This window comes from Anser brachyrhynchus (assembly GCF_964034855.1).
Source record: "Anser brachyrhynchus genome assembly, chromosome: 25".
In the NCBI taxonomy this organism is placed as follows: Eukaryota; Metazoa; Chordata; class Aves; order Anseriformes; family Anatidae; genus Anser; species Anser brachyrhynchus.
Window position 1 is genome coordinate 3,701,244 of NC_137718.1, and position 20,819 is coordinate 3,722,062.

Consider the following 20,819-nt stretch of genomic DNA (forward strand, 5'->3'; position numbering starts at 1 on the left):
AGACTGTTAAAGTGCCTGCATTTGAAGTATTAATTTAGCCCGGCACATTAAGTCCACGGATCTGTCTGCCAATTATTTTAGATAATTGTAACTACCACCACAAACAGTTTGAGCTGTACGGGATCCGCAGTTATCTGTATTCCCCCCACCACTGTAAGTGAAAGGCATAAGAAGTAAAACTGTCAGGGAACAACTTAAGGCTTCTATTTCCCCAGGGGAACATCCAAACAATTTCTCCAACTACTTCAAAAAATTGATCGTCTGAGGAAAAAGGGAATGGACGATGTCAAATTTATTTGCAAAGAGACCAAAAAGGGGGGGCTAGAAACTGGAGAAAGTGCTGATGGAGAACATGTTAAGAATGAAGAAAGGAAAATTAGGGTAGGAGACAAACTGTGGAAATAATTAAGTGAAGAACACAGCTCGCCCAGAAAAGCCCAGGTGTCACTGTTTTATAAGAGAGCAGAGGTGTTTCCTTTGCTTACAGGGATCCCACCTGTAAGCTGGGACAAGAAAAGCCATACTGGAGGTGACGGGGGGGGGGGGAAATCTAGGGAGAGAAAAGCCATCTCTCCATCCCCAAACCCTTGCCAGTCCTGCCAAGGCAGTGGGACAGCCAGCACAGTCACGGGCATGCAGAGCCTGTCCCAGCACCCAGCCGAGGAGGAGATGTCCCCTCCGTGCCCAGCAAAAACCCTGCTGAGCCCACCTCCACCCCCCACATCCAGCTCCCCGCAGGAGAAGGCAGCGCCCGGCTCAGAAATCCCACTGCAGGAGGCGGCACAAGGCAGCGGGGCGGCGTTTGGGCTACCTCTGGCACCGGGAGGGGGAACCTGTGGGAAAAAGGGGGGTGGCACAGGGGTGCAGGGGGGCTGCGGATCCCCAGCCCGGCAAGCAGGGGGCCAGGGACCCCGCTGCCCTACCGGCAGCAGCACCGAGAGCCGCTAGAGGGCTCCTCGGGCAGCCAAATGCGACAAAGCTGATGGCTGGGACCTGAGGGTTAAACGCCCTTCGGTTTTTATTTTATTTTACTGTATTTTTGCAGAGGCCGCCAGGTGACCTTTCGGCCATCGTATGGATGCAGGGCGCAACCCCGGCCCTTCCAATGTCACTGCCGCGGGTCGGGGACCTTTGTGCCCCCACCGCGGCCACGCCACGGTGCCGACAGAGCTGCAGCAGGAAAATTGCTCCTTGCAGAGGCTCCGGCACTGCTCTGGAGGTCTTCCATCTCGCTCCACATCAAAACGGAGCCTATTTAACGTCTAATAAGTCAAGCACAGCCTGGAGAAGTCTGATTTTCAAGCCAGAGTAGCATCTTGCACCCATTTGAAATGTCCATTTGGAAATTCAGTGTGAATAACACAAACATAAGACAGATGCTGCCACTTACCCAAATGTCTTGGAGGAACAAATGGGAACCGAATTTGAAAGCAAATGAAACAACCAGATTGTAGCTCTTAAGTGGACTATGTACTATAGCGAGTGAAAAACTTGGCAGGAAGGCATTAAGTGTTCACCGCTTTGCTTGATCTACATAAAACATAAATGTCCGCCTATTTGCTAGCTCTAAATCTGAAGACATAATCAGAAGCAGGTGACGGGCAGGAGAAAGCCCATTTCTTTGGATCGCAGCTCATACCAAGCTACCTCAGGGACCTCCCTTTCCCTGTCCCCATGAGGACGGCTTGCCCCAGAGGGCCAGACAAAACGCATAGGGCTGGAGCACGGCGGGTGGCAGCAACATGGGGATGCACAGTGGCAGCAGGTGCATGGGGAAGGTGCTGGGCATGAGAAATGCATTGTCACCATCGCTGCCTCATCCCAAATAATCCTGCTCGGAGATGCTCCAAGCGGGAGCAACACCGACATTTGCCGAGGCGGCGAAAGCAGCACGGCACTGCTGACGGTTCGGCAGCATGGGAAGGAAATGAGCTAGAAACGGGACCGGCTAAAAACGCTGGTTTTTGTACGAGAGTTATCAGCCACCCAGACACTGAGCATTCACTCCGAGAGCACATTTAGTGCAGCTGTCATTGTGTCAGACTAGACTTGCTTCGTGCAGGAAATACTGAGCACTTGGACGCTCCGAGCCAGAACTGGGAAAGCGTCCAAGATTATGCTTCACATCTGCTCCTGCGAAGCCAGTGCAAGCCCTGTTTTAGCATGTAGTGTAAACAACAGCATCACTAGTGAAACACAAGCACAAGCAAACGTGCATATGCTGCGGGGGCCATCTTGAGCCCAGCACCTTCGTAACTGGAGAGGCTCCTTGTCTGGCAACTGCAGGGAGGAGAAAATGCCTCCTGCACAGGGCTGCAGTGATTTTGCAGGTGAAGCTTTACCAAGGGGGATACAGAGAGCAAACCCCTGACAAAGGCAAAGGGGTGAAAAAAGTTCGTTGCCCCACACTTGCAGCCTCTTTGGACTTTTCCTCACTTTTCCTCGTCACCTCTGTGGAGCTCAAGCCCATTAAACGCTTCCGTTCCTATTTCTGGCGCCAATAAATCTAAATTTTCAAGCTTGGCAAACCAGGTTAAACAAGTGGCATAGAGATAAATGATTCCTCTAAGATAACGTATAACTCTCATTACCCGCAGACTTTTTTCAACCCCACCTCAAACACTGGTTTTAAAGTCCTGGAAAATCGAGGCTTTCTCCCCCCGAAATAAAGGCTCCCCCAGTTCAATATAACAGAGCCTCCCCTGCAGCATGGTGATGGATTCTTAGTCCTTGCCATATAAAATGCCTTGCGATGCAGCAGTTCCCTTCCAAACTGGGAGCAAATTGTGAGTTTGAAAAATGCAGCCTCCCAAAACAGCCTTCAGAGAAAAATCTTTGAAACGAGACTTAGCAGCCAGCACACACTCAAACAATCTAATAAATAGCATTCAGCTCAAACTCTCCAGCACTGCAAGGGAACAGGAGAACAAAGGGATTTGAAGCATGGATTAGATCATTCCAAATGGTCTCAACATTGGTGGTTTGGGGGTTTTCTTTTTTTTTTTTTTTCCCCCCAGCCTTGTGGCAAAGACTGGATTTGAACCGTTCAGGACAATGTTTTGACACAAATATTTAAGCTATTTAAAATAAGTAATAACCTTCAGTTCCCTTGAAGAGTATTATATTAAAAACAGAGAATGGGATTAAAACAGATTAGCTTCCGACGTTTCTTAATGTGGCAAACAGCATCAATCAGATCACATCAATGAAAGCTGACAGCTCAGGGAAATCCAGAGGACCAGATTCTCTTAGAAAAATGAGATATTTGATCAATTCTTTTAAATTCTTTTTTTAAAGCTGTTAGAAACTGCATTGACTTTATAAAAATGTAATGACAGCTCAGCTTTTGTTTAGCATAACATCCTGAAAGTGCATGGGAACATTAAATTAACGCCACTGGGTAACACTGCGCGCAATATAGAAGTAAATACTATTGTCAATTTACTGTCCAAATACTATTGCCCATTGATTTTCTACTCGGTGAAATAAGTGAAATGCCTTGCTTGCAATCCAAACTCTGATCTTGCAGTTTCACGCCTGGAGACAAACTGGTGCAGAGCCCTAGCGAAATCCATCAAGCCACGAGGCAGCAAGTGAAAGATGAGTCCCAAGGCAACAGCGCGAGCACAAGTGCCGAAGTTAAAGTATGCAGAACTTCCCCGTTACCTGCCTCTGACCCTACCCACAGCCAATCCCACCTTTTCCCACTTTTTTTTCCCCACTAGTGTGCGACCTGTCCTGCTGCATGTGTCTGCTGGTGCCTAACTGCGACCCACAGGAAGAGCTGGGTGAACACGGTGAGGGTAATTTTTTTTTTTTTTCTCGTGACTATTTGTTAGCCTATTATAAATGAAGTTATTTCAGGCAGACTTCCAGCCATTTCAGTTGCTTTTCCTCGTGTGCTGGAGTCGCCTTGACACAACTGATATGGTTGCTAATAAATGAAAAGTTTCAGACTTGTGTGTCATTTGTAAACTGGCCAATTCCGTCCTGCACCCAGGCAGCATGTGCATTTAGCCCATCAGGAACAACCCAAAAGTTCCTCGGGGGCCAGGAGAGGATGGGCGAAAACCCAGCAGCACGGCAATGCCACTGTCACACAAAGGACCCAGGTGATATCCATGCTATGGATGAAGCAACTCGTTAGCACAATCAAATTAAGCAGGAACATAGCAGAGCCCGGTGCTTAAAATGGCATTATCAGTGTGCTCTGTGGGAACCAGAGATCCAAATCCCTTTGCATTCGCTTGGCATAATCTTTGAGAAATCTCTCTCCAACTCTTTTTAAATAAATCCTGTTAAATTCCGCAGAGAATTGTCCTTATCTCTCCACACCTGTGTGCCAGCCCTGTTTTCTTCTACCTTTTTTCCCCCCGTGCTTGGACAAAAGAGAGCGTATCTGTGTGTGTCAGTGTGTATGTACGTCTGAGATGAACTAAAGAGACAATTATCTTCAGCTGAAAATAAACATCATGAAACTATAGATGCCTAATTTTTGCACCTGGAAGATCCTCTTACAGCTATTCACTACTAATCACTCTTAGCTAATAAATGAATAGAATAACTAATGTGATTAGAGTAATTTGCCTATTCATCAGGAATATTAAATGAATAGAATATTTTGTATTTGACTAGTCTCTCAGCACATCCCTGATACTGTAATTAGCCTCGTGTCTATTCCTGTGGCAAAAACACCACGTGGCCTTCAGAACAGGACACTTTGGTTCATTCTGCCTTGCTGGACAGATGGACACCACGTTCCATGGACAGACCAACACCATATTTCATGGACAGACCTTCCACTGGATTAGATGCATCCCATCCCACCAGAAGAGACACTGAACTCATGATGTAAAGAAGCTGGGGCAGAGAAGAAGGATAAAACTCTGCCTTTATTACATTATACATATATATAATTATATATTGGTTACATATTATACCCAAGCATCCAAAGGGACAGACTTCACAGCACCATTCCCCTGCACCTGGGAGGTTACACCGAGGGCTGGGAACGCATCAGGGAGATGGGGGTGACACAGAAACTGATTGCCAGCTGTAACAAACATGGGTGAGGAAAGCGTCCAGGAAATTCTCGGCCACCACAATGCTCTTCCTAATTTTCTAGTTGTAAATATGGCAGCTCTCAAAAGACATCTAGGTGAACTTCCAGACAGGTAATAATCCTGTTAACACATGCCAAGAGGGTGGCTGCTGTGCTCTAACCTATCTGATCGGGCTGAGTTAAACTATTCAAATTATAATATATAATAACCAGTGGGCAGGTATTCAAACAAGGATTTAATGTACATATATATTTATATAAAAGAAAAGAAACATTTGGATCTGGGATACATTTTCTCAAATCCATACAGGATTCCTTGAGAGAAGACAGGAAAGATTCAGAAAAATAAGTCTGATCCTTGCCCGTTTCTAGAAAATAATAGGAATCTATAGTACAATACAGAAAAGATGCATTAATGAAATTGCCGAAGATGATCTGTCACTTCCTCTTGGTAAGAAGCCAAAGCATTTTATAAAACGCATTTGCACTTAACCAGAACGATATCATAATCTTCCTTAGTCATATCTTTTCATGTCTTCCTGATGCTCCACAAAGCAGACATCAAGGTTTTCAGGAGACATCCTCAAAATGCTGCATTAAAATTAAAAGGAGAAGAGGCTGCATCTAAAAGCTGCACAAACAGAATCACCTTCAGCAAAACCTTGAGCATGAAACACATGGCGTGGTGCATGTTCGTAGCAGGAAAGGAAATTAAGAGGAGAAAACAATGAATTATTGAAGGCTTTAGGGTTCTCTAGTCTGCCTGGATAGATCTAAAATCAAGATGTCACTGTGATCTCTTTCGAGGTCTCTTGCTGTCTTTGACTGGAGTGATGTAGATGTGAGCCGGTTTTAATTCTTTGAGAAGAGACCAGGGCATATTTAGAGTTCATTTGGATTTTGCCTCCCTTTTTTACGTTAACAGCAGTTTACCCTGACCTCACGCAGTCCCAAATCTTTTTTCTTTCTGTTCATTTGTCTGGTTTTGTTTGTTTGGTTTTGTTGCTGCTGTTGTTTTATTTTTAATAGATATTTGCAGAGGAAAACAAAGAACTGGAGAACTTCAAACGTATCACTGGCATCCTGGGCAGGCAGCAGCCTTGACCCTTGTTAATGACACCCAGCAGAATTTACACCCTAGCTCCTGGGTGTCCAAATGCTATGGCAAGATCTGGATTCCCATTTTCGATGTGGGGCACTGTGTGCCACAATGCAGGCACAAAACAACCTAGACAACATCCTTCAGGGCAGAGATAAAGCAAAGTCCCTTCTAAATTCTCTTTCATCGAGTGTTACCCATCATAATAGTTTCTTTCTCACCTACCCACAGCTTCTCACCATTATTTAGCTTTCTACTTAGACCCAGGAATTTCACTGGGCACCACAGATCAGTTGCACTGATTTGCCCAAGTATTTTTAATCTCCCCTTCCACACACCCCAGATTTCTCCTTGCAGATTGCTTTCCGACTGCAAAGTGTAAAACACTTTGATTCCTAGGTTGTTGTGGGAAAATGCTATATGAATGCATAAGTTATAATAATAATAATAATACATTACAGTGATAATGATGGATGTGTTTTAAACAAAGCCTCTGGCTGCCAGTGTGGAGGAGCTATGGAAAAATCAAAGATAATCTTGCATGAGGAGAATTGTAATGAGAAAGACCTGGAATATGTTATCTCTCGGAATCTCTCCTATCTGCTCGCCCAGGAACAGGATGCCCCAGTTTGGCTTGCAGAGTGTGTCAGGTCTCCAGCTAAATTTAGGGCCAGGTGCTGGGCTGGTGGCAGCCGGTACGGCTCCAGCGACAGGAACGGAGCTGCGTGAATTCCTTCTGGGGGCATTTGTATTGCAGCAGGGCTCAGCTCCCCGGCCCCGTGGTGCTCAGCACCAGCCCGTCCTGTCCTCAAAACCCTTGCTATGTGAATAGGGGAAAGCAAACAGAAAGGGAGTCAAATCCTGGCCCCAGACACCCAAGGGATCAACAGCAGAGCTGGGAAGAGCTCCTGCACTTTCTGCCTCTCCTCGGTGTCCTGCCCACAGCACCATCCTGCCCCCAGCAGAAACCTGCCCTGAGAATTGTGTTTTCCTGCTTGGAAGAGGCTTGTTGAGCTGTACTTTCATACAGCCTGGTGGCTGGAGCCAAAATATGGGCATTATGTCAAACGTACTGCCTGCAGGACAGAGCAGAGACCGAATCCATTCGGTCCTTAGGAATACTGCAATAACGTGGATGACACAGATGTACATATTTTAATGTGGCTGTACTTTCATGGGTGACAGTTTTATAGCAGACACATCCTGAGTTGTCCCAGTGTAGGTACAAACTCCTCAGGTCTGTTCCATCAGCTGTTTGCCAAAGGATCATCTCTAACACAGGTCCAAACACGGACAGATTTACACCACAATTAACCCAGACACATACACCTCTGGCAGTTACGTAGCATCTCCTCTGCAGAGAGGGATCTGGATGAGCCCAGAAATGGGGACAAGCACCTCGTCCATGCCAGCATCCCTCCCGAGGGCTGCCGATAGCCACCAATCCTAAAAGCAAAGGAAGACCCTCGGTACCCCAGAGGGCAGAGGTCTGTGCAACGTGCCCGAGGTCACATTTCAGAAGCATTGCGGCATCTGGGTGACCGCAGAGCGAAGTCTCTTCAGCACTACAAGACGTAAGCTAAACGACACACAGCAGCAGAGCCTCCAAGCTCCTTAAAAGCATGCTCAGAGGCTTAGTAAGCCTCCTCCCCACCAGAAACACAGCTCCTGTGTGCAAGCACCGCCACTCGGGGCTTGGGGAGGGGGCTCTGCTTGTGCCCACCGTGCTGAATGTGTGGGGAGCCTGCGATCATCTGCTATCTGCATCTCCCCACCCACAGGACAGCTTCTAGGACCCTGAGAAAGTAATCTCATGATTTATTAGGTTTTATAACAATGGCAATAAGCAAGGCAGCTTTTTAAGCAGCTAACTGAATTGTGATGTGCTTTTTTTTTTTTTTTTTCCTTGCAGCACAATGTGGATCTATTTAGCCTTATAGCTAGAATTGCAGCTTTTCTTTGCCCATGAGAAAGCCTGGTAAATGGGATTTGTGCTGGAAGCTATAGGGGAGAATATCTTTTAATTAACCAGGAGGGCAGCTCGGGGAAGATCTAGCACCATCTCCTAGCTGCGTTTCCAGTCTCAACGTGAGAAAAACATACAAAGTAAGGCGGAACAGTAATTGCAAATCAAATTCCTGACGACTTGGGTTCCTCTCCCCTGATTTAACTGGGCTGTGAGCAGGGACCCCGGTACAGGTGTGGCTTTGCAGAGACCCCAGCCCACCTCTCCTGGGGGGCACCGGGAGAGGATTCACCCCCCTGCTCTCTGGTGGGCCCGATCCTCAGGTGATGTAAATCCAACTGACGGAGGTCAGGGAAGTGACGCTGCTTAACAGCGGAGGAAGGCGGTCTGTTTATTTTCAAGGCAAGGCAATCCAAACCTCTCATTAGAGTGCTGGTGGGGAAATATTTTTCCTACGAGCACACCGAGCTCCTCTGTGCAGGAAGCACCAACTCTGCACGGGTCCTGCTTCATCACCAGCACCGCTGGGCTTGGCAGGGCACAGCCCACAGGACCAAGGCTCAGGCAGTGATGCTGACCTTGTCCCCATCCCTACCTTCTTCACTCCTGCTAGACCATTTCACCCGAGGCACAGCAGTCCCACCAGGAATTACATCCCTGGGATATTCAGAACTACAGCTTAGAGCAGAAGCAAACCCTCCAGCTTGGGGAAAAGCTGGAAAGATCTGCCCTAGGAAAGACCAGAGAGCCACAGCAGAGCTCCACAAATAGCGCTGCCACTGCAAAGGCTTCAGTGGGAGCCCTCACCTTCTGGGAGACCGAGCGAAGCAAAAATAAGGCACGAGTCCAACGAAAACCAAACTTCATTAGCACCAGGACTCGGGGAATCGATATTTGTGCTTCCAGCGTGGACATTAGGGATGGACCCGAGCCCACAGCCTGTACAACGATACCCCCACCACTTCAGCTCATTTAGTCCTGGAGCACGACCAGGTCCATCCCTCCTGTGGCCCCGTCTAGCTCTCCATATTGCCTTGCGATGTTCTTTGCCAAGTCTCACAGCGTTTTACTGGACAAGGCTTGCGAGTTAAATTTACATTTTATTTGAACAATGTTTCATCTTGTTCCTGTGTGTCTCTGCTGGTGATGAGGCAGTAAGAAGCTGATGAAATTTATTTCTGCTCTTTCTGCCACACTGTATAAATAAAGGAAAAGAAATAAAATACTACTCCAACAGGAAGTGTGAATGCTTTAATGCTTTGTTTAAATATGCAGTTGAGAGACTGTATTTATCATACAGCATCTGTGTGCATCTACAGATGAAATTTGCTCTCCGAAATTAAAAGACCTGATTTACATCCATGTTATACCTGCGCCACACCTCTGAACTCAGTGGCTTTCCTCTTAAACCCTTGCTGGGCAAGAATCACACCCAAAGTTTTGCAGAAATGGCATATCCCATCACACGCACGTTCTCAGGTACCGTGAATTCTAGCTGGCAGGCTGCGTTTCCCAAGAATAATCAGTGTATACATACACGGTGTGAGATTTATATTCCCTGAATCTTTGACTATATACAATAAGATTTAAATGGCACAGGCACTAGAGAAAGTGGACAGTAAAGCATACAGTATTTGAAAATAAACATAAAGCAAAATGGCTTGACATCCTATTTCACTTAAAATGTAAATGGTGAGCATTCAGAGCGTGATTTACAACCTTTTTAAAAGCACAAATGTTTTTCTTTTAGGCCCCCCAACTCAGTTGCCACAAATCAGGAAAAATCTTTGCGGCATCAGGAAATCCCCCTTGCTGGGCTTCTCCCGCCTTTTGTTGCAGTCCAAAGAGCCAGACATGGATCCCGGGGATCAGTTTTCTTGCCATTTTTCCCCCTGGTGTCTTGAATTGAAATTTGGCTGCGCTGCAAGCTTCACGCTGCAGGCTCGTGGACAGAGGGAGAGAAAAGGGAGAGGAAAGGACTGCAACACGGGTCGCGCATTGGCTCGCCGGAGCAGCCCTGTCCAGGATCAGCCCCTTCCCAATCCCAGAGACCCAGCCCTATTGCTGCCCTCACTGCATGATGGGTGCCGTCAGGCAGCTCCAGCTTCCCCAGGCACCCTCCCAGCTTGGTGTCCTGCTTAACCCACCCTTGCAGTGTTTTCCAAGGAGCTGCAGGCTCCCAAACCTTTCCACGTCACTTCCCTCCTCACCCACCCCAAACCCAGCACAGGTGATGACAAGGTGCCCCCAAGCCCCCGTGGGGCTGCCCTGGCTCTCCCCCCAGCCAAGCACCGGGCAGGTACCCGAGCCTTTCAGGACAAAGCCGCCCAGCTGCACCGCTGCAAGGACTGAGCAGGGATCAGGCTCCAACACTCAGAAACCCACACGTCAACAGGGTCTCCTGCTCCAGACCACAGCACACATCGCAGCCATCATCTGCTCCTAGCAAGGCAGGAGGCAATTAAATAAAAGCTTGTGCAACAGGCTCTGCAGCACACTGGGGTCTCAAACCACGATATTTGGGGTACGTGAAAAGGATGATGCCAACCTGTTCCTCACCACCCTCCTCTCCTTTCCCAGATGCTGGAGCTGGCAGCACACGGATTTGATGGGTGCAGGGGCTGCCCTGGTTGTGTGCAGGATGGAGGGGGCTCGGTGGGACCCGAGCACGGGCAGGCAAAGCCTGGAGCTGCTGCCCCGCTCCTTGCAGCACCACAAACCGCACCCTGTCTTCTCAACCCTTAAATCTTTAATAACCTTTCTTTTCTCTACTTGGAGCACAGAAGTACAAGCGTACATCTTAGGAGATCAAACCGTATCCTTAATTTAACCAGCTATTAATAAGGGTTAAATCTGCCGGCTGCCATGGCCCCCTCGCCCGGCTCTCCCTCGTCCGCGCGCACACGATCAATGGAGCGGGAAGCCTGAAGGGCGTCCATTTTGCAGAGCCGTAATGAATCATTTTTCCTTAGCAAATCTGGCAAACTTCAATCCTCGTTCCTGCAGCCTCCCTTTCACATGTCCAAGCCCTCTGTGACACATCAAATTTAATGAGACTGCACAGACCTCAAATAAGGCACTGTAGCACTGCTGGGATACTTTATTAAGGAGGATCAGACAGAATGTGTTTGCTGTTTAAGAGCCTTTAAAGGCAAATTACACTTCTTTTTGGGGGGATGAGAGGGGGGACGGGGGAAGCCTCCCATTTTTGTCCAGCCCCTTGCCCTCCTCGAAGGGTTGTTCTGCAGGCCAATTCAAACAGCATTAAGGTTTCTGCAAACAGGGAAAAGCAGCAAAATTGGCAGCAAGGGCTGAGACCAGCAACATTACCGAAGGTTGCGGGGTAGGACGCAGACAAAGAAACGTGTTATTTCACAAAATAATCACCACCATAATCTGCCTCCGACAAGCTGCGTGAGGCAGCGCTGCCGCACCCTTCCAGCAGGCACTGCCCTGCGAGGTTCGGCGTGAGGCCACGTTAACCCTCCTTGGGCTCATCGTGGGAATAACACTCTGGAAAGTGTGCTGTTTGAGCTGAGCCATCTTTGCGGAACCCCGAAATAGTCATTCCAGGGGACAAAGGGTAGAAACGTGTGTTATTTTTACTGTAATATCCGTGTACGTGCCAGGACAAGACCTGTTTCAATGTTGCACACGTGAGGTTTCAGGGGAAGGGAGGCTCTTTGATTTTGCTTGTTAGGAATTAAATATGGGTGCTACAAGAGGTACAGGATGAAGCCCTGCATGACTTCAAGTTGTTGTTGTTGTTGTTTTTTTTTTTATAACTGTAGGCAGGTAGGGGCACAGCTTTGTGGGCTCTCTTGGTTGGCAAACCCCATTCCGCATCATGGCTCCATGGTGCGACTTTCATTTCAGAGCACGATGCTCCCATGCCGTAGCAACCTCCTTGCTCGATTCTGAGCATCTCTTCTGAGATCCTTGTGTTCAGCTTCTCTGCACCCATCTCTGGCTCTGTCTAGCTCTGAAAGGAGGCAGCATGAGAGGTTCCTACAAGTAGGAGCAGAGACTGATGGTCTCAGTGCATGCTGGCCGATGGAGATGTTTGAAACCCAACTAAAATACACGGAGAAATAGAGGGAAGTGAATTTTAAATAAAACTATTTCTTTAAGCAAGTAGCCAGGCTGCTGCAATGCATCACCTGACGAGGCTACAGAAAGCCAAAGAGTCTATCTTAGCCTACAGATTCCAACTTAATAGGGTTTTATAGGACGATTTAAAAACTGGACTAACTTCCAGAGAGCTCTCAGGGGTATTTTGTTAAAAGCAAAGCAAATATAGTTAGGAAATTTGATGTTCCAAAGTTGGCTTCATGCTCAGAAAGCCGCACCCCCAGGGCTAGGGGAAACCCCAGGCGAGCGCTGGGCTCAGAGGGCTGGGATATGGGCTGGAAGCGTGGGGCAGCAGGGCTGCATTGTCACCCAGGTCCAGCTCACCCATTTCAGCTTTTAAGCAGTGTGCCAGAGCCACACAGTGACCGACCTGTCCATGGAGTCAGCTGCAGAGATGCACGCCTGCTCTTACTCTGTGCTACATGAAGACAGTCCATGTACCCAAAGATCCTTATATGAATAGAAGAGACTGAGAACATCCTCATTTTAACAAAAAATGCCTCCCAAAAACTCCCCTCAGAAGGAAAGAAATCAGCAATGCTTTGGTTGCAGAATAAAACCAGAGATGTTTCCTACATCAGGACCACTTAGGCAGAATCTGCAAAAGGTCCATGGGAGTGCCTGGCTTCATTTAACTTTTATTCTTCAGCATTGGCAATCTAAGGAAGTCTGGAGCTTTGGACAATGAATTCAATGGTGAGTTGGATCCAGGTTGCATTTTATCTGAAGCACCCACATTTGGAGTCACAGGAAGAGTGTGGTTAATGGATCAGTTTAATGGCATCAGTTCTGATCCATCTCTAATTAAGGGCTCTGCCAGGAATACAGTCAAGCAATTCTAATGGCCCAGAGGAAAAATTGTGAAGTCAGGTAATGAAATTTGCTTATTAGACAAAACGGGAAGAAAGAGTGCAGGGGCACAGAAATCAATATGGTAAGCAGGAAGGTAAGATTTAGAAAGCACTGCACATGGAAAAAAGCATAGCTAATGAAGTTCTCTGCTGAGAAGTGTAATAACTCTGATAACAAATCCTGCGCTGATAACATCCTTGAAGATGTACACCTGGAAGAGGTCCAGTTCGCGTGAACTTCCAAACAATTTATTCCATGTTCCAGCTTACTCGACTGGAGAATTTGACCACTTATAGACCACTCCTGCCATGTCTCCTTTAGAGCTAGTTGCCTTCTAGTGGAGTGTAGAGCAGAATACGCTTAGTACTTGTTAACAGTATGGAGACATGACTCAAGTGTGCTGGTGAAGACAGAGAAAGTCAGTCACCCCTAAGCTTGGGCACAAGTTGGGCAGATACTATAATGGCCACATCAGACCCCAGCAAACGTATGGCACAACTATCCCCAAATTTTCAGCTACAGCCCCTTTTTCAACCAAGGACCATTTAGATCTGCTCCCACCTTATCCATTACTATGGAGAAAAGGCCCATCAAAAGCCAGAGAGAAACACAGATATTGCCAAAAAGAGAAAAGTCATTTATTTTGCGGTGATCTGCAGCGATGGGCAGGGGATATTTGCAACTGGGATAGTTACAGCTCAAAAACCTTTCATCGTAGGCTGGTAGGAAAGTAGGGAGCAAACTTTTTTGGCAACCTCCATTTTTGGGGGGATTGCATTGGTTTTTGTTGTTGTTGTCTTTTTTATTATTATTATTTGATTGGTGTTTTTGTGGTAATTTTTTTTTTTAAAGGAGAAAAAAGTTACCTCAAGTTTATAAGCTGTAGCAGTGGAGCAGAGCCCTTTGTGTCTCGCTAGCCCACATAATTGCGCTCCCCCCTCGTCTCAGCCGGTGGCAGAGGAATGTAGGTGGAATGTCTTTACATAGAGACCAGCTCACGCAGGGACTGCACAATAAGGGGAAGAAACAGGAGCCAATCTAAGTAAAGGATCAGGCAAGCACTGGAAGGAAAATAATATTGGGCTGTCTGCTACCACATCGAACCCTGTGAATGCCTCCATGAATCCCTTGCTTCCTTCTGTCTTAAAATGTCCTCCTCCCTCCCAGAGGTTCAAGGGACATATCTTGTTACAGTCTCCTTTTTAACACTTAACTTTTCCCCCCCTCTAATGCTACTTCTTTCATTCTGCTGCTGCATATATATTTACTGGCAACGGAAAAAATCAATAAAGGAGAAGGAAATGACTTGGCAGCCTTCCGAAGTGTTAAAATAATTCTAATTTCTAATTGAGCCCCATTGTTTTTAAACAATATTGCCGGCAGTACAGCTAAGTAGCTTGGCCTCAAATTTCAAAAGCAACTGGTGATTTGGGGTGGCTTGGATTTTTTGGGTCCCACTTGAAGTCTCCTTAAAGGGCCCGGTTGTTGTTGGAACCGTCCAAATTACACCTCTCCCTGCATGGTGGGAGCCCCTAAAAAATTCGGCTGTGTCGTCTCAGATCTAGCCCTGCAAGCCTGCAACAGAAACGTAATTTGAGGGCATATTTCCGTGCAGCAGCCCGAGGTGTGACTGTGTGTACCCATGAAGTTGGCTTTTACCAGAGAGAACTTGGAATGATATTAGCAACAAACAGCTTGAACCAGGTGCATTCCAATCTGTCAATACTTTGTGTAAATTATTGCTATTTAAATATAGACTTTCAGTCCCAACTGTAAAATATGCTGGTGCGTGCTGTGCGAGACCATATACAGCTAATCCTTACACTGGACTGCTTACCGGGGCTAGTGGTAAACTGGAAACTCTTCTGCGGGTAATTTGCGGTTTTCCACATTTTGTTGTTGTTAGTGTTTTTAAAAATCAGAAGAAACAGCACTGAAATGTTGGAAATTCTGAAAGATCCTCTCTGTTCCCAGCACAAAACAGTTCTTCAGCAGCTCAAAATGGTTTCACTTTAATAAAAAAAAAACGAAGTGCTTCACTTCAATTTCGACTTTTTTTTTTTTAAATGTACTTGTATTATACAAAAATGGCAATGAAAAGTCATTTCCAAGTGGAAAATTGAAGCATTTAATTTTGAAAAGGATGGAAAGCATGTCTCAGCTTCGCTGGAATGCTCCATCTTGATTTGAAACAGAGTAAATAACTATTTTTTCTTCTCAAAACAAAGGCTTTTTCTGAGGAAGGTAACAGCTTAAATGAGAAATGACCCATTAGAGAAATTTCAGCTGCTTATGGATTAGGAGACTAAATGTCCTGGCTCCTACCTACATGCAGAGAAAGGAGGAGACCTCAGTGCAATTTGGCAGAAGAGGGTCCGCTGCCTTACACCTACCTTGCTGCCTGCACAGAGCATAAACCTCCACTAGAGCAGAGCAAATCCTGGGCTGTGCTTTTTGTCCAAGCTGCCTCCCTCCAGCACCAAGGGAAACCACTATTTGTGCTGCCACTACCACATTTTCCTGTGTTAAATGCCCTTTAGCATGCTGGTACTCCAAGGCTGGCTGTCCATCATTTATATAGCAAGTGACCAACAGGTGTAGTGCCTGGGTTTATTACAGTTCTCTTCAGTTTATTACAGTTCTCTTTTTCTCCTAACATGTACCTTTGACTGGACAGGGCCTGGGTATGTTAAAATTTGTGTTGAAAAGAGCAACATATGGAGAGAAAAGATGCTTACAAGAGCAGATGCTAGTTTTAACTTAAAAACTCTATTGATCCTTGAGCTTCACCTTCAACTTGAGACTCTTGGAAGTTGGTTTTCACATCCTCTGCCCGCTGACTTACCTGTCATCAGCGTGTGCCCAACCATGTACCAACCACCACCGAAAATCCAACCTCAGATTTCTCCAGACAGCCGGGCAGCCTAAAGCTAGGCATCATTTCTAAAAACCTGAGCCTAAGTTTGCAGTCCCTCCAAAAATATTACCAAAGCTGTGTCATTGTAAGCATAAAGGATGAGTAAATTATTCTGTTGTGATGCAAAAAAAAGATTCCTAAATTACAGGTGGGCTCACGCACCAGATGATGCCTCTTGCCATGCTCCTGCAGTCCAGCTGAGAGCAGCCGCTCTGCTCAGGCTTCCCTTCAGCCTGCATGCATTATTTCTGCTGGGAACATGAATAAACCACACAGGAAGGGGGTTATCTGCTGCAACCGAAGGGCCAAGGGGCTTATGTGAACAGCGACACAAAAATGTGCACCTCTGTCCTGTCTGCTGCAGGGGGCCTGGGGAACGGGCACTCCCTCTCCCAGCCGTAAAGGAATGAGACGTCGGGTGGGAAACATCTGCCCTTCAGCTCACTCTGGTGGGGTTTCTGGGTTTATTGGCAGGAGCACGGATCCACATGGCACGCATAATGTAGCCCATTGTGCGTGTATGACCACAAATAGGTTAAATCAATAAAACAGAGAAACCTCAGTTCTTGTATCAAATACCATCCATATCTAATGCCTCCAGGATGCCTTCTGATCCTAGAAGGTCCTGCTAATTTGATGCCTTTGCTTCCTGGGTATCCCACAACACTTCCCAAAGGAAAGAACCAAGATATTAGCTTTCCTTTACAAAAAAGGAATAAATTTAATTAAATAAAATAAGGCATGTGGGTGGACTTGTGAGAATGTAGGGCCAGTGAAAAGTTTCAGCTTGACCAACCTCAGCGTCTCCAGTTGCTGCATGTCAGCTAGGAGAGCCTGGACAGGCAGCACAGCGTGCCTCTACCCTGACCTCATGGGAGCACTGGAGGGACAAGGTGGGAACACCACATCCCTCTCTGGTAGCCCTGGAAAAAGCCAAAAAAGCACCATCTGGGAGGTGGGACTGTTACACTGCATCACACAGTCAACCCAGTCGCCCTCAGATGGGAACCGAATTCATCTAAATTCAGCATTGTGAAAACTATATCCATCATTTCCGCAGCTAGTGTAAAATGGGTGCCTTTCCAGCTAATTGAAAAGCAGCCTAATTTGGAAGAGAGAGCAGATTTAAACCATCTAGCGGCGGTGAAAGCCCTGTCATCGTGCTGCCCGCTCTGACCACAGTTGCCCAGTACCAGGTCAGCTTTTATTTCGTGTGAGTTGGCACCGAGAGAGTTTGCTGTGTTTCAAATCAATACCAAACGCCAGCATTTGGCAAAAACCTTAGAACAGAATAATGATGATGGGATTAGGAAAAAAAAAGAATTCATAAAAACTAAATTAAAAATCACACCTCGCTTCACATTGGAAATTGGACTCAGCCACCGCGCTGTTTGGAGCAAGCCTCTTTAAATGCAGTCCATTGTGCAGGGAAATTCTCCCTGGAATCCGGGTTTCAAACACAGCATTACCCTAACTCCCTGTATTCACAAAATCCCCAGAAAAATTGCCGCATGGCAGAAAAGGCAGCCTGCTGGCAGGTACAGCAGCGGTACGTGTGTGTTACAGAACAAGCCCCAGCAAGACCTGCTCAACCAGGGAGGGAAAAGTTCCGGCCGAGGATGGCAAAGGCAATTCATTCCACAGCTCCTCTCCAGTGACATCTGATAGGAGATAATCAATGGTCTAATTTTTAATTTCCCCTCTCCCGCAAAGCACATGTACGAGGTTTGAGTGATGGCCAAAAGAAAACAAGGTGCTGCCATTTTGGTTTTTTTGCCCCCTTCTTTCTCTTCAGGTCCTCATCCCAGTAGGAAAATGGGAAAGCATGGGGAGAGAGAAGACCTATCTCACAGTGAAGGGGAAGCAACGCTGGCCTTTCTGCTATGAAATAAAGCTCCCCACCACCCCTCGATATTCCCAAGCTAACAGAAATAAAAACAAGCATCAGAAAAGGCTTTTATTTTCCCCCCTCTCTTTCTCCTCCTAGCAGATCGATAGTCAAGTAAAAGAGGGAGGCATGACGGCAAACTTCTGCACCTTTTGTTCTGACTGCAAACGCTCCAGAGCAAGAGACTCTCCCCTTTAACCCTAGTCTGTGCAGCAGGGAGCATGCTTCAGAAATCCTCTAAAATAAAATATTAACTTCCATCCGTTATTATTCCTGCACACCTTCCTTAGATTGAGGGCATTTTTTGAGAGCTATCCACTTCAAGGGAGAAACAGGAGGATTTGTTTCGTGTTTATACCTTGTAGCACAGAACTACCACAGACTCTGCCCTGGTCCATGGTCGTGCAAGGAGCTGTACAGGGAAAAACAAGCACTGAGCAATCCTGCAAGAGGGTTTCTGTACAGGTGCGTAGGAGCAGCCCTTGGGGCTATAGTCCCGTTTGTGTACTTGGGTCTTTCAGGGCTTTAAATCACAATCGTTCAGAGAGAAGGGACAAGGGGTGAGTTTTCATTTTTTCTTAGAAAGAAAGGGAGCTGGGACGAGGTGCTCTCAAGGGGAAGGGGGCAGCGGGGAGGCAGGATGCCTCCTTGCCAAGTACTCAGGTGGAAAAAAAATGCTGCCGAGTTATTTGCCAATAGTGCTTCTCATCTGGGAGTATAAAAGGCTCCAAAAAAAAAAAAAAATAGACCACACAATAAAAAGGAAGGCCTGTCTGAAGTACCATGTTTTACACATTGTTAGACTGCAGCAATCTGTTCGAGTAACCCTTTTAAAAGGGGCCATTTCTGTGTGAAAAGCCAGTTGTGCGGAGCTGGGAGGCATACAGCTGCAGACAGCTGTGGGGCTGGTACTGTAACTGAATCATTTTAAGAGTGAACTCTGGCATGTCGATGGGAGGCCCGGGAAGGGTAGCGCGGCCGGGAAGTACAGTTTGCTTCTGTATGAGCCGGGACACAGCCACCTTCTTGCACTGCTCAAGTTAATGAATGCGGGGCTGGTTGGAAAGAAATTCCTGCAGATTTCTTTTTTTCCTCTCCGCTCCCTCACTCTGTTGTTGTTGTTGTTGTTTTGTTTTTAAGCATTGTAATTCTGGCCTCAGAAGAAAACCCTCTCTTTTGACCCCTGCTTTCTGGCACGTTTCCAAATCTCCAAGGATCCGACTGGATGCCGGTGTCATCCCGGGCTGGGAGGGATCAGCCTGCAGCACCCAGGGGGAATGCTGCTGCTCTTCGGTGCATCTAAATCTTTCCACACTTTCCCGTAAGGACAAACCACTTCCAGAAGGGTGCATCTGTTCTATCTCCTTAATCTTTCCGACATTACACAACTCATGCAGACACACAGATATTTGGAATTAATAAGTATTTAGAGGATTCAGTTTTTCTACACAGAACGGGGTCCCAGCAGAGCAGGGAAATAAGGGTAAAGTCAGATTAGGATCTGGTCTGCCATGTTAGAAAAGGCATGCTGGTGCAAAGGTGTTAGTTTCTCATCCCTTAGAAAGCAGCTAACCCTCAGGTAGAAGGCATCTTGCATGAACAGGAGGCAGATGAAATGGCCAATGGTTGTTGAAACAGGTGACAGAAACTGTGACACACCATCACAGATCAGCTTTCCTTCATGATAAGCAACCATCAGATGCACTGAAATACCCACGTACCTGATGTGCAGAAGGGGATCATTAAAAGCTAAGGATCAAACCAAGACCACAACTTGCTCTAAAGATGAGTCTGCTGGTGAACAAAATGAGTTTCATTCAGCCATCGGCCAGCAGGTATGCAGTGTCAGTGAGTGGGTAAAAATAAAAAAAAAAATAAAAAAAATCAGTTCTTGCTTCTATCCATATCTCCAAGTTAGTAAAATGGGAAACCAATGTGGGATGGATAACCGTCTGTTTGAACTCTACCCACTTACAAGGTGGTGCTTCCGTAGAGATGTCGGTGGGGGAGACAAGCGAAGCGCTGGCTGCACTCAGAGGAGGAAGAAAAGGATCAGATGTAGGCAAAGAGTTTGGTTCATGTTAAAGGGAGTATTAGAAGCCCAGAGGTAAAGAAATGAATTCGCTAGACTGACATTTGAAGGGTTAATGGGATTTAAGCTTTGATCTTTCAAGAAAACATGCTGAAAACGTAGCCCAAGGCATGTTCACCATTTTGTTTGCTAGTAAAACAATGCAATTTGATTTTTGTTGGCTTGTTGTTTTTAAGTGGAACCTCATGGGTGTTCTGTTAAATTCAGCCCACAAAAGCAATTTGTGTCATTTTAATGCAGCTCCTGTGTTAGAAATGTTTGTTTTTAAATGCAAGTTTTGTTTTCATTGTTTGCACATTAAAAGCTCGATCAATAAGAAAAACAATTCACAATGTTGTTCCTCAAAATTCAACCCTTATCTACCCCATAAATTGGGGCAAATAGAAAATTGGAAGCGTAAGAAATAATGAAAGCTCATTATTTTGGAATATGAAAAGAATAATTCTAGTACTTCTCTGCTTTGAACTATCACTATCTACCATGCCGGTTAATATTTACAGGACAGTCAAGTAAAGATACAGTCCTGTGACTGATAGGATGGAATAGAGCATTGTATACTGGTAATTTGTTATATTCTAGTCTGCAGACACGTAGGCATAACTTCAGCTTTTCTAAAATGGAAGAGCGCCCTTATTTCTGCAAGAAACACATATCAAAATATTTACCAGCTAGTAAGTTTTTATGTATGCATTCTTAATAAAAATGATCCCAGCTCTTGTTGAACTTCAACAGCAATATTGAGCTGCTGCAAACGCTGTTTTGTGTTTCTGACAAATGAAAATGATTGCAAGTGATTTCATTAAGCACTTTGT

General features: G+C 46.2%; 1 long non-coding RNA gene across 4 annotated transcripts in view; it reads right to left on the bottom strand.

The window, feature by feature from the left end:
* Positions 1-7,960: 7,960 nt before the first annotated feature.
* Positions 7,961-20,819, bottom strand: part of LOC308182839 — a 57,734-nt gene continuing 44,875 nt past the window's right edge. The window contains exons 2-3 of one of the 4 annotated variants that reach the window (XR_013942119.1): positions 14,948-15,120; positions 7,961-14,116 (exon numbers count right to left, since the gene is read on the bottom strand). This is a non-coding gene — a long non-coding RNA (uncharacterized lncRNA). The remainder of the gene's footprint in view (positions 14,117-14,947; positions 15,121-20,819) is intronic. The other 3 variants (XR_013942120.1, XR_013942121.1, XR_013942122.1) reach the window with 3 other exon arrangements.